Genomic DNA, 11,576 nt, shown 5'->3' with positions numbered 1-11,576 from the left:
CTTCCAAGGTCAGCTTCGTGCATGTGCATTACTCAGCTTTGTGTGACTGCACAAAGATTGTGAAGAGCCACCCACCAGAGTGTGCTCCATGCTAAGCCTCTGGGGGGCTTCAGTTGCAACCACAGAGCTGGGAGATTTATTTGGCAGCCATTGCACAGCAGTGTATCTCCAGAATACATAAGCGAGGATCAACAGACTGATGAAAAATTATCCAGTCAATTGAGGCGATGAAACGTCGAATGATCACATTTTAAGAATACATTTTTAAAAATACACTTAAAGGGCCTTTTGGGGTGTTTTTTTTGGAAACATTTTAATAGTTATCGAATGTTCTACATCTTACAGTAAATATCATACAGTTACAAACTCTTGGCTTAAATCTGTCAGGGAGATCACTAACTGATCCTCAGAACAAAATAATAATCATAATAACAAGGATTTACACTTCATATTCACAAGTGGACGCTGTGGGGCTTTCAACGCACACTCCAAGGTTAGTTTCTTTTGCTCGTTATGATTTAAAACTTGGAAGACTTTAAAAGCACTTTTTTGGCTGTATTTCCAATACAATTTAAAAACCAGGTTATCCAACCTGTTGAGTTCATAATTAAAAAAATTAAAATCCCAGAACCACCCTCTCTTTCTCTACCCACCCCATGTTTTCCATACCAGGGGCAACTCTGTCATGCACTACAGAATCTGAACAATGACAGGGGTCATTAGAGGACTGGCTTTATTCTGACTGGAAGCCACAACTGCTCACAATGGAGTGAGGGAAAAGAGTTCTGCCCTTTGTGTAAGGAAAACCTGACACCTATTTTCAAAGTCAGGAAGCTGCTGGGCTGGAAGCAAAGAGGAAGAGAAACTTTGATAGTGTAAAAGCAGTGAAAAGGCTGCGTGTTTTGAGTCACTGATGCTAGTCAACAGTTCTCCCAATCTGTTTCCTGCCTTGTTCACTAAAAGGCTGGGACTGGAGTTAGATGCAGAATGGCTCTCCTCCACCAGCCCACATCAGCAGCAGCACTGAGCACTGAGTCTTCTTTGGATAATACAGAAGCAAGTGGTAGGAGAAACCTTCTAGTTTTTGAGGGTCTTTCGAGGATTCTCTCGCCTATTGTCAACAGTTGTCTAGACCTGCCTCCTTAAGCACATGTTTCTGCTGCAGGGACAGCAAAGTTTTCCAGTGCCCAGATTGCCACCTTTTCTGTCTAAGAAATTTCTGCTTGTATTCAGGGCAGCTACAATGGCATATTTTAGAAATAAATCTGATACCTCCAATCCAAAACATATTTGCACTTGTTACAAACTCCACCCTTAGCCTTATGAGGCTTCTTCTATATATGTCTGGGAGGTATCAAAAGGAAAACCTTGCACCCGAGACCACTTTGAACTGCCGCCTGCTCTTCTGTTTCTCTCCCTCTCTCCAATCACTGGAAAGTGAATGTGATGTAGTAGGCAGTGCACAAGACTTGGAAGGCCTGGGTTCGTCCCCATTCAGAAATGGAACGTACTGAGTGATCTTTCAGCCTAACGTACCTCACAAGGTTGTTGTGAGAAGGAAGGTCCCTCCACGAACACCAACCTGAACTCTTTGGAGGAAGGGTGAGATGCAGCTGTGATTAGGATGCCACAAAACAGTCACTACTGAAGAATATTCAGAAGGTTTCCATAGCACATGACAGAGAAAAACATCCAATGATGAGATGTGATTCTGCCCAGATCCTGTCTACCCAATTGAATGGATCATTGTAGGTCACCCTGAGTGCTCATTCACTTGAGCATTTAGCAGACTCAAAGCCCCAAAAACTCTAAGTAAGAACAGACACAATCTCTTAAAGTTCCTTAACTTATGTTTCTTAAAGTATGTCAACACCTAACTTGGCATGGCATTTAGATGGCATTCAAGAATAGTCCCCCAAAGTGTTGGCTGTGCACTCAGGAAACACAAATTGAATTTAATATTGGACACCCCAACTTTTCTCCCCAGCCCAAGCCGTTTTCTACAGCGTGAACATGCTGCCTGCATTTAGAACAGCTTAAAAGATTTTCAAAAGGTAATTGCATGCTACTCTGTGGCCCTTAGTGCTACTTTTAAGATGCTGGACTTCTTTCATATCTCTTCTCTTTTTACCCTCTCAATGCCCTTTTCTAGAATAGGCCTTTTAAAAAAAATAGATTATATAAAAAAGAAAGAGACTTAACTTCACCTGAACAAAACTATCTATAGCACCAAAGCAAATGTTTAAAGAGTTTTTTCCAATTGCTATGGAGCTGTGGAATTGCTCAAAAAAATCAATTTGGTGGTCCCTGTAGGAATGCCTACAAATTCACTAGCCACAACAAGGTCAACATGTGACAACATCTGTCTCACAGCCACAGGGGGGTGCACAAGGTAAGAACAGCAGGCACTGCAACTCCACATGAAAGTGTCTCTTCCCAGTTGTTGCTGGAGCCATTCAATGCACAGGTGCTCGCCATTCAACAAGCACCTGCCCCAAATGTCTTCACTGGCAACTGGGAAGAGCGACTTACAAGGGGAGTTGCTCCTCTTGCTGTACTTACTGGCTGCACTACTGGACAACGTAACATTAATACGCGTGCATTTTAGGAACGGCATCTCATGAATGAAGCGATTGTGTCCTGATCAACTTAGATTTTGTTGCTGCTGCTGCTTTAACCGATCAGCACTTCAAGGGAGGGGAGGGAAGAGCCACCGACCTCTTGCTCCAGCATGAAAGCCCACAGACTTGTGTTCTGAAGTGCTCCCTGTAGTTTCCAACCATGAAGATCCTTTAGTGGAGAATAATAAACATCAATCATTAAAAACAAAAACTTAAATAACACTTATGGTAAAAAGCGCCTTTTAAATTACATATCTGAACTGCAAAGAAAAATTGACTAGGTTATTATGGTTCATAAAATACAGGAGCAAATACTTGCACACACAGTTCGGTTTTCCTGGAGTTGCGGCTGGGAGGCACCTCCGAGGTTCATCGACGTGGTTTTGGGCCAGTGCAGTGATTAATATGCATTCTTTCATTTATCTGTTTTCCCAAGTCTTGCACGACAGCAGATGTCTTTAAATGAGGGGTATCTGTGGGGTCGGTTAACAGCAGGAACCAGCATTGACGGGGTTTGTCACAATGCTCCCTCCATTGCATTATTCATGGGGTGGGGGTGCGGTGTTGCAAATGAATCGTGGATTTTTGAAATGTAAAAAATAAATGATGATGCTACAATGCAGCAGCCCTGAGAGAGGCAGCAAAAGGCATCCCCTGCAGACGGCCAGGCATTTCCGCCACCTCTGCCACTGGCCGCAACACAAACATCCTTCCCAGCTTCCTGGCCTCTGTCACTCCACAGCCCTCCATTGCTCCCCACCACCTCTCCAAACCTCTTACTTGCTCTTTTCAACTACCTTCTAGTCAAATTTAAATTTACTTTATACAGCTATATACAGACAGAGCTCCAAAGATTCCTTGTATTAAACATTGGATCCCAATTACTTCAAGCTGCCTTCATAAGGCCAGACGAGGAGGCCTCAACTCCCAGCAGGCAGCTCCATGAGTTCCAGTGGGAACGGTTAGAAGTGGGAGCTGCCAAAAAAGGAGCACACAAATCAGGGCCGCCAGTCAAGAGAAGCCTGCCCCCTGCCCACCAGCCATGCACCAGAGCCCAGGCAGCAGGGGGCACATCCCCAGTGCTCTTTCAGTCGTGTGCGGAGCAGCATTTGTGAAATGTCAGCACACACCTTTTGACCGAGGGAGACGGGCCCGTCTCCTCGCTCAGCCACGAGGCCTGCTGCCTTGCCTTGCACAAGCCACGACGCTGCAGCCTGGGTCGCTTTGCAGAGTGGCTGCAGGGGCACAGAATGGAAAATGCCACTTTTCTGCACCAGAAACAGCTCTAGAAATAACAAGTACCAGGGATGCCTTTCGTCTGCCAGGCTGTCGATAAGAGCAGGAACAAGCTGCTGTGGTCTGAGGGTTGCCTTCCACAATTCCCACATCCCACATCTTTCCACGCTCCTTCTGCAGAAAGGCACCTCACAGGAATGGACAGAACCAAACTATGCACCTGACACTGACATCTTTTGCACAGTCTGAATAGGAAGGGGAATGCGAAGACTTCTGCAGGATGGGGCTTCAGGCCTGGGGTGATTTCCCATGTAACTTTTTAAAAATTCCCCAGTCCTGCACAATGAATGAAACAGTCAAAATGCTCAGAACATCCATCGCTGCGGACTGGCCGCCTTCTTTCTTTCCTGCACTGTCCACTTCCAAAAGCCACATGTTAAGGACTAAAAGGCATCACCTGAGAAAATTCTCACAGCCTTCTTTACCTACCAGGTCCTTCTCAGACGTCCAGGCCATGGAACTGATCACAAGAGGGGTTCCAGTACTGTGTGTGTCACAAGCTCCCACAAACAGCATGACTAAGGCCAGGCAGACAGTACAGAACCATCACAGAGAGACTCTGCTCCTCTCTGCCCTGAACTCCTGCTCTGTCAACGGTGGCTTCCAACTGGGAAGCAGAGTTTCAGGGCCGTTTGCCCTCTGGCTCTCTGGTCTTTCCACACCATGGCATGATGGTTCTAGTCAGATCCTCTGCAGCTAGTCAGCCTGGCTGAATCCACAAGCTCTTGTTTCTGGGGTTGAACAAGGGTTGCAAAGCAATGTTAAGATTTCCTGGCTCAAGTCCACAAGCAGTGCCAGGCCGTGGGCAAGACTTCATTTTCCTCAACGAAATCCCTCCTTGCTAGTCAGCTTAGAGGCTGGTAATTAGACTAGGCACTCCCACAGACGAGAATGTTTTACAAGAAAAAGCAGCCTGCACTCTGCTTGTTCAAAGGGTGCCCTGTGAGTCACGCATGTTTTGCAATAAGGAACCTGGTACTGACTATCTAGGTCTAAACTGGGAATGTTCAGCTTAGGGGAAAATGCCACCATCAGCAACATACTTCACAAGACAAGTGCAGCCATCCAGTTCACGGTTAAGCAATACAGATTGCAGGCGGCTTAAATTCCCTTAGTTCTGCACTGGACTGTGATTGTTGTCTATAGCACTCATTGCCACAGGGTGGCTACTTCTGTCAGTAGCAGTGAGAGCCAAGCACAACCTCCCTGCTCAGACACAGTAATTAAACAGCAGATACTGGGGATTACTGGATGGCTGCAACATCTGCCCTGCTGAAGTTGCCTGAGGCCACTGACAGACTGTGCCCAGTGAGAGGCCACAGGGCTTCAGCTAGGTCAGGGGTGCAGTCCCGATCCCTTGTGTCACCGGGAAGCATGTCAGCAGACAGGGCTGCAGGCAATGCGTGGCATAACCCCCAGAGCTCCTGTACATCCTTACCCTGAGCACCTTCCAGGCTGCTTCCCTGCCTTCATGGGAGCTCCCAGCACGATGCACTGTGTCCTGCTTCCACGGTCAGAGCTACAATGCCATCCCCCTCTGTTCTGCCTGCAGTTACCTCCAGCCTGTCGTGGAGTCAGAATCTGAGCCAGCCAGCCACCAGGCACTGAATGCCTCACAGTCCGGGGTCAGAGTGCTAAACCTTCCGCATCAAGCCACACTGGTAAGCAACAAGTGAGTCATTTGCTTGCCACATGGGAAACACGGCACATGCCAGCAGCTGCTTCTGCTCCACCCCACTATTTCTTTCTGTCCAGACTGTTCTGTCTCCAGTCACTTCTGGCAAATACCTTTGAAACTTGCTGTTTGCCGAGTGTCAGGAAGGAGCCAATTCAGCTCTCCCTACGACACCTTCTCTCGAGAACCCTCTGACCTCAGACTTGCCAATGTCGCCAGGACAGACTGGCGCAGTCAGGACAGGAGCCTGTCAGCAGAGATTAGAGATAGCTTGCCTTCCACTGTTGTTACCTTCCTGACAAAGTCTCTGGCTTGGGCTACTGAAGATGTGATAACCCTGGACTGCTTGCCCCAGACTGCCCCAGCAGTGGTGGCTCCTGTCCTTCCATTCTTCCTGATGTCTCACCCTTTTGCCCCAAACTGGGAGAATACACCTTCCCAACGAATTAAACTTCACCTTCAGAAATGACCTTGAAATCCACTGCCCCTTCACCTTCTGCCTGCCGGGAATGCTTGATGAACTTAACTGGTGTCACTAAAGAGGTTAACTGCATTTGTTCAAGTTTGGATTAAGAAGAATCAGCACACTCATTTCCCAAAACTACAGTGTGCATCTTTGGGCCAATTCACACAAGCAAATTGTTGTGTCAGGAATGATGCTCAAGGTGGGTCAGTAAAGAGCCTGGCATATGCTCTTGTTCAGCAAGAGTCCAGCAAACGCGGGGTCCTAGTGAACAGAACCAAACAGTACAGACAGTTTCAGCCGTACAAGACAAGCTGACTAGAGAGGATATTTTTAAAAATATACTGAAATTCTCAATTTTTATTCAATTTGGTTGAGTGGACTGGCCATGAAACAAATGCCAGCCATGTGGAAGCAGCCAGCCAAGACTAACGTTTGGAAACTCTTTATAAAAAGGAAAATTACAGCTGCCCTACCATCCACCCATCACTCCCCTCTGTAAATTGGGAACACAGTGAAAGTACTAGAAAAGCAAGAGAATGACTCTTGTTCATCCAACAAGACACGCTTCCTAATCCAGCAGGCACCCCACCTGTCTGCCTTTCCTTTTCCTGCTGTGTGGAGATGGGGGAGAAGATGATTCCAAAATTTAAAAACAAGCTCAAGCAAAATCTCTGACCAGTAAGTAGCCTCAGTGCTTCCTACAACACAAAGTGTTCTGTGTCATCTGTCCTCTTGCCTACTCCGGCAAAAGAAGGAATTCACTCCGTGTTTCAATGCAAATAGTGAACTCTTAAGCCCGATTCCAAAACTTATCTGGAAGACACCAATTTTCTTATATCATATTATGGAACCTGAAACAACAGAATGAAATAAAAAAATAAAAACCAGAACGAAACACGCCTGTCCGCACTGTGCTTTTTCACTCTGTAACCTGTTCATCAATCACACTTGCTGATAAAACCAAAATGGACTCTGAAGGAAATGCGTGACATTCGGAGATGTTTGCCAACACTGAGGAGCGAAATGCAATGGCAAACAGGGAGGGCGGGAGAAAACCATGAGTATTGCTCAGCATCAGGGGATAATGGCTTGATACAATTTTGAGAGACAGGAGGAGAGAGAAGTAAGAGGTGGAAGTTTTGGGCAGCAGTGGGAAGCGGTTCTGAGAAATGAACTAATGAAAAAAAAACTCCTAAAGAATGCATAAAGTGACCCTTGCACTTGGTTTTGTTCTTGCTAACAGACTCAGTGCCATGGGGCAGCTGCTCCAGCACCGATGTAAGACTTGAGTTGTTGCATACAATTTTTGACTCCAGATCTGTCGGAGAAAGAGGAAAAAGATGTAAGTTTGGACAGAAGTCAGCAACACCACCACAGGGCTGCCCACTCAAACTCAAGGCTCTGCTTCAGCATCAAGAGCCGGCTGCCTGCCTCACAGGTTTCGCTCTCCCAATCAACCAGCCTCACTGCTTGGAATTCAGCTTCCTCCTCTTAGCTGAGCTGGTGCCCTTCTCTGCATTCAGGTGTAGAAGTCTTTGGGCCACTTGTGCTGTGTCAATAGTACCAACTCACCTAAGGACTATCTTCCTCCATATGAACCTGTCCTTCTGCTCATTTCCACAACTGAAGCCCTGTTATCAGCTCCTCCACTGCCTGAAGTGTGGCCAATGGGAAAGCAACAACTGGCTTTGGAGACTGTGCTGCTGCCTAAATTATGGAAGCCTTCACCAAGGAAGCAAGCTTGGCCACTTGTTGCCCTTCTACAAACAGAAGAGGACTTGACTCTTTCAAAAAGTATTTGTATTGGGGTGGTAGAAATAGCCTATCATAGTGCTTGCTACAGGTAACTCTGGTTTTTGGCTGACTCTTACTTTTGTAATGACTGAAAATGGATTACAAATACTCTTTTCTCAGCAATGTTTTGCTGCCTAGAATATAAGAACAGCCCCATTGGATCAGGCCATAGGCCCATCTAGTCCAGCTTCCTGTATCTCACAGTGGCCCACCAAATACCCCAGGGAGCACACCTGATAACAAGAGACCTGCATCCTGGTGCCCTCCCTTGCATCCAGCATTCTGACATAGCCCATTTCTAAAATCAGTAGGTTGCACATACACATCATGGCTTGTAACCCATAATGGATTTTTCCTCCAGAAAGTTGTCCAATCCCCTATTAAAGGCATCTAGGCCAGATGCCATCACCACATCCTGTGGCAAGTAGTTCCACAGACCAACCACACGCTGAGTAAAGAAATATTTTCTTTTTTCTGTCCTAACCCTCCCAACACTCAATTTTAGTGGATGTCCCCTGGTTCTGGTGTTATGCGAGAGTGTAAAGAGCATTTCTCTATCCACTTTATCCTTCCCATGCATAATTTTGTATGTCTCAATTATGCCCCCCTCAGGCGCCTCTTTTCTAGGCTGAAGAGGCCCAAACACTGTGGCCTTTCCTCATAAGGAAGGTGCCCCAGCCCAGTAATCATCTTAGTCGCCTTCAGGGTCTCTCCCATTAGACAGGGAAAATATAAATGTTTTAATGATTAAAATATATAAAGGCAGATACTAAGAGGCAGTACTCCAAAGGCAATCCAAACTGTAGTTGTTCCCTTTCACAGTTTCTAGAAGACATCCAGAATGACGCAGAGATCTGCCTGTCACTTAGGTGTTGCTGCACACCAAATAAGGATGGAAATATGGCAGTTTCAAAGAAAGAGTTGAAAGTTATCTCAGAAAAGTTTGCATCCCATGGCATACACCCCTCTTTTAGCCCCCTATCACCTCTGCTCAAATAGGTTTCATAGGTGTGTGAAACAGATACAAAAACTTAAACTAGCCTAGCAGAGGTGAATGAGCATAGATGGCGTGAGCAGCAAGCCCTTAAAATAAAAAAGCTGGCATCTAGCTCTCTTGTTTGCTTGCTACACACTCTGGGTTGCTAGCATGTCTTATAGTCAGTCCTCTAAGATCTAAGAAACAAGTCACCTCAAGAAGCTTTGTCTGAGTTCTTCCCTCATGGTCTCAACTGAAGCAGAGTGATATTTATTGAGGAATTTATATCCTGCCTTTCTGCAAGGTATCCTAGCCAGCCAACTTCAAAAAAATCCCAAAATCAAATCCGTGTATATAAAATTTTTCAAAAAACCACAACACATAAATGTAGCATTCAAGAAGTTGTTAACGGACATTAAATATTGTTAAAGGTGTTAGAAAGAAGGAAAGGAACAATGGTTCACATTATCCATAGGAGTTAAAAAAAAACACTAGAGAAATGAAATATCTTTGCCACAGAAAAGTAGATTAAGACTCAGCATTAGGAAACACTCCTTGCCACCAGAAACAGAACAAGATGCAGAAGAAGATTTTCAAATGAAGGGTGGGCAGACCTTTGATCAGGATGTGGAAGGCACCAGGCATCATGTTCAGGTAGGGCTAAGACTGTCTCTGGGCTTTGCCAACTCTTAAGATGCTGGGATCCTACCTCTGAGACTGCAGATGAGACTCACCTCTACACTCCTACTAAATGACGAAACAGCACCTCTTCTTCTAGTCTGGCCTGAGGAACCGAGCCTGTGACCCAAAGCCTTGTTAGCTACGAACACCAGGTCTCTTGGCAACGGAGATTCTATTTAACTTCTGCTGCCTGCTCGCTGCATCGCACTAAACAGTCTGCCTTTTCTTCCTGTGCTGAAGTCATTTTCTGACTGGTGTGCCCCTGCCAGGAAGTGCCAGTCTCTCCAACTGACATAAGTGAAAGAACTTGGCTTATTTCTATCCATTTCTCTTATCTAAAAGAAATACAATTCTACCATAGATCCCTTCTACTGAAAAGGGGCTTCTGTTTGGGATGTGCAAACCTTGTGTCAGTGAACTTCTGCTGGGACCTTGTTTGATGCAAGTCCTATTAAAATGAATGAGAATTGCATACAAACCCATACACACTTCTCATGTCTTTCAACAGGGATTGTGCAACAGAAACTCTGGGTGGTTCATGTCTCCCTCTGCATTAAGAATGCTTTCCAAGCATTTGCTAGCAGCAGGCCTCCCCCCCCCCCCCTCCAGTTTAGGTCAGCTGGCAGTAAAGCTTCCAAAATTATTTTTTTCCAGCCAACTGTTGCAAATGGCTGATATAACATTCAGAGACCTGAGGAGAACCCCCAGGTCAACAAACAACCTATTTTACTATTCTATTGGGTAGGAAGGACACTTGTGTGCACCAGTATCACTCTGCAAGCTCAATGTGCATGTGTAGTTTGCAATGCATTTTGTGCCCAACCTTTAGCCATTACCCATCTGCAGTGCAAACAGGTGTAGGGAATCAGCTTATGCTGTGCACTACTTCTGTCCTTCACAAGCCTCTCAAGTATCTCTAATTTGAGGAGGGTGGAAATTGTGCTTCTCATCTCCATAGTCGAGGTGTCCATGGTGTTGCAGCTCATTCTGGTTTTCATGGGCCTACATGATCAACATAGATTGTTGCAGGCAGTGCAGCCTACACAGCTGGCTTCAGAGGCTGAGCATGGAGAAGTCCAGTGGAAAAGGTACTCAGCTTCTCCCCAGAATTTCTCCTATAGGCCTCATCTTGAAGAGTAGGAACCTGCCTGGACTCTGAAGAGCAGGGGGCTGCATACAACATATGTGCATACAAGTGAGCATACACAGGGCCAGCAGGTGTTCTACTTGGCAACTGGTGGAAGGTTATGGTGGTGTAGGTATCAATACCTAAAGCAGTGTCAACTTTAGTGGAAGTTGCTTGGTCTTGTTCTATAACACATGGAAGGGAACCTACAGTGGGAGAGCACCTGCTTTGCACACAGAAGAGTTTGGGATCAAGTCCCACCATTTCCAGTTTAAAGGATCAAGTAGCAGGAGGTGGGCAAGATCCTTGCCAGAGACCCTTGAAAATTGGGTCTACCCTACCCCTGCTAATTGGGTAAGAGGCACTTTTTCAAGTGGGTGCTCCTTTTTTAGCAGGGGGAGAGTAACTGGCCCACCTCACCCCAGCAGTGTCTGTTCTAGTGGCTGTCTGCTGGTATTAATTTGCATCTTTTTAGATTGTGAGCCCTTTTGGGACAGGGAGCCATTTAGTTATTTGATTTTTCTCTGTAAACCGCTCTGTGAACTTTTAGTTGAAAAGCGGTATATAAATACTGTTGATTGATTGATTGATTGATTGATTGATTGATTGATTGATTGATTGATTGATTGATTGATTGATTGATTGAAAACTCCTGCCAGTGTAGGCAGTGCTGGGATAAACGAACCAGGGGTCTGCCTCAAGAGCTGCCAAGGGAAGCTCAAGCCACCTCTTGTCCTTTGCACAATTGGCCTTTTGCTCTTTTTCATTGTTGGGACAGAACTCAAACCCACATATGTGCACCCAGCATTTTCCTTGGTAACTTTCCTTGGGAAGCTGTGAGCCAACCTACAACTCCCCACCTTTTTTTTATTTGCTTATTCCTTGATCCAAAGATAAGAGTAAATATGGCATGTTGAATTCTCTCTCTTGTTTGAACTTGG

The 11,576-nt window shown here is 45.7% G+C and overlaps 1 protein-coding gene across 6 annotated transcripts in view; it reads right to left on the bottom strand.

Annotated features, from left to right (window-relative positions):
• Positions 1-296: 296 nt before the first annotated feature.
• FAM168A (family with sequence similarity 168 member A) overlaps positions 297-11,576 on the bottom strand; it is a 148,514-nt gene continuing 137,234 nt past the window's right edge. For 4 of the 6 annotated variants that reach the window (XM_066620003.1, XM_066620008.1, XM_066620006.1 and 1 more), the window contains one exon: positions 297-7,376. The gene's annotated coding sequence lies outside the window, so the exon portion shown is untranslated. Of the gene's footprint in view, positions 9,798-11,576 lie in introns of all 6 variants that reach the window. The other 2 variants (XM_066620004.1, XM_066620005.1) reach the window with 2 other exon arrangements.

The sequence above is a fragment of the Tiliqua scincoides genome, chromosome 3 (assembly GCF_035046505.1).
Source record: "Tiliqua scincoides isolate rTilSci1 chromosome 3, rTilSci1.hap2, whole genome shotgun sequence".
Classification (NCBI taxonomy): domain Eukaryota; kingdom Metazoa; phylum Chordata; class Lepidosauria; order Squamata; family Scincidae; genus Tiliqua; species Tiliqua scincoides.
Note: the sequence above shows the minus strand (reverse complement) of the source record. Positions and strands in the feature narration are given on the sequence as shown.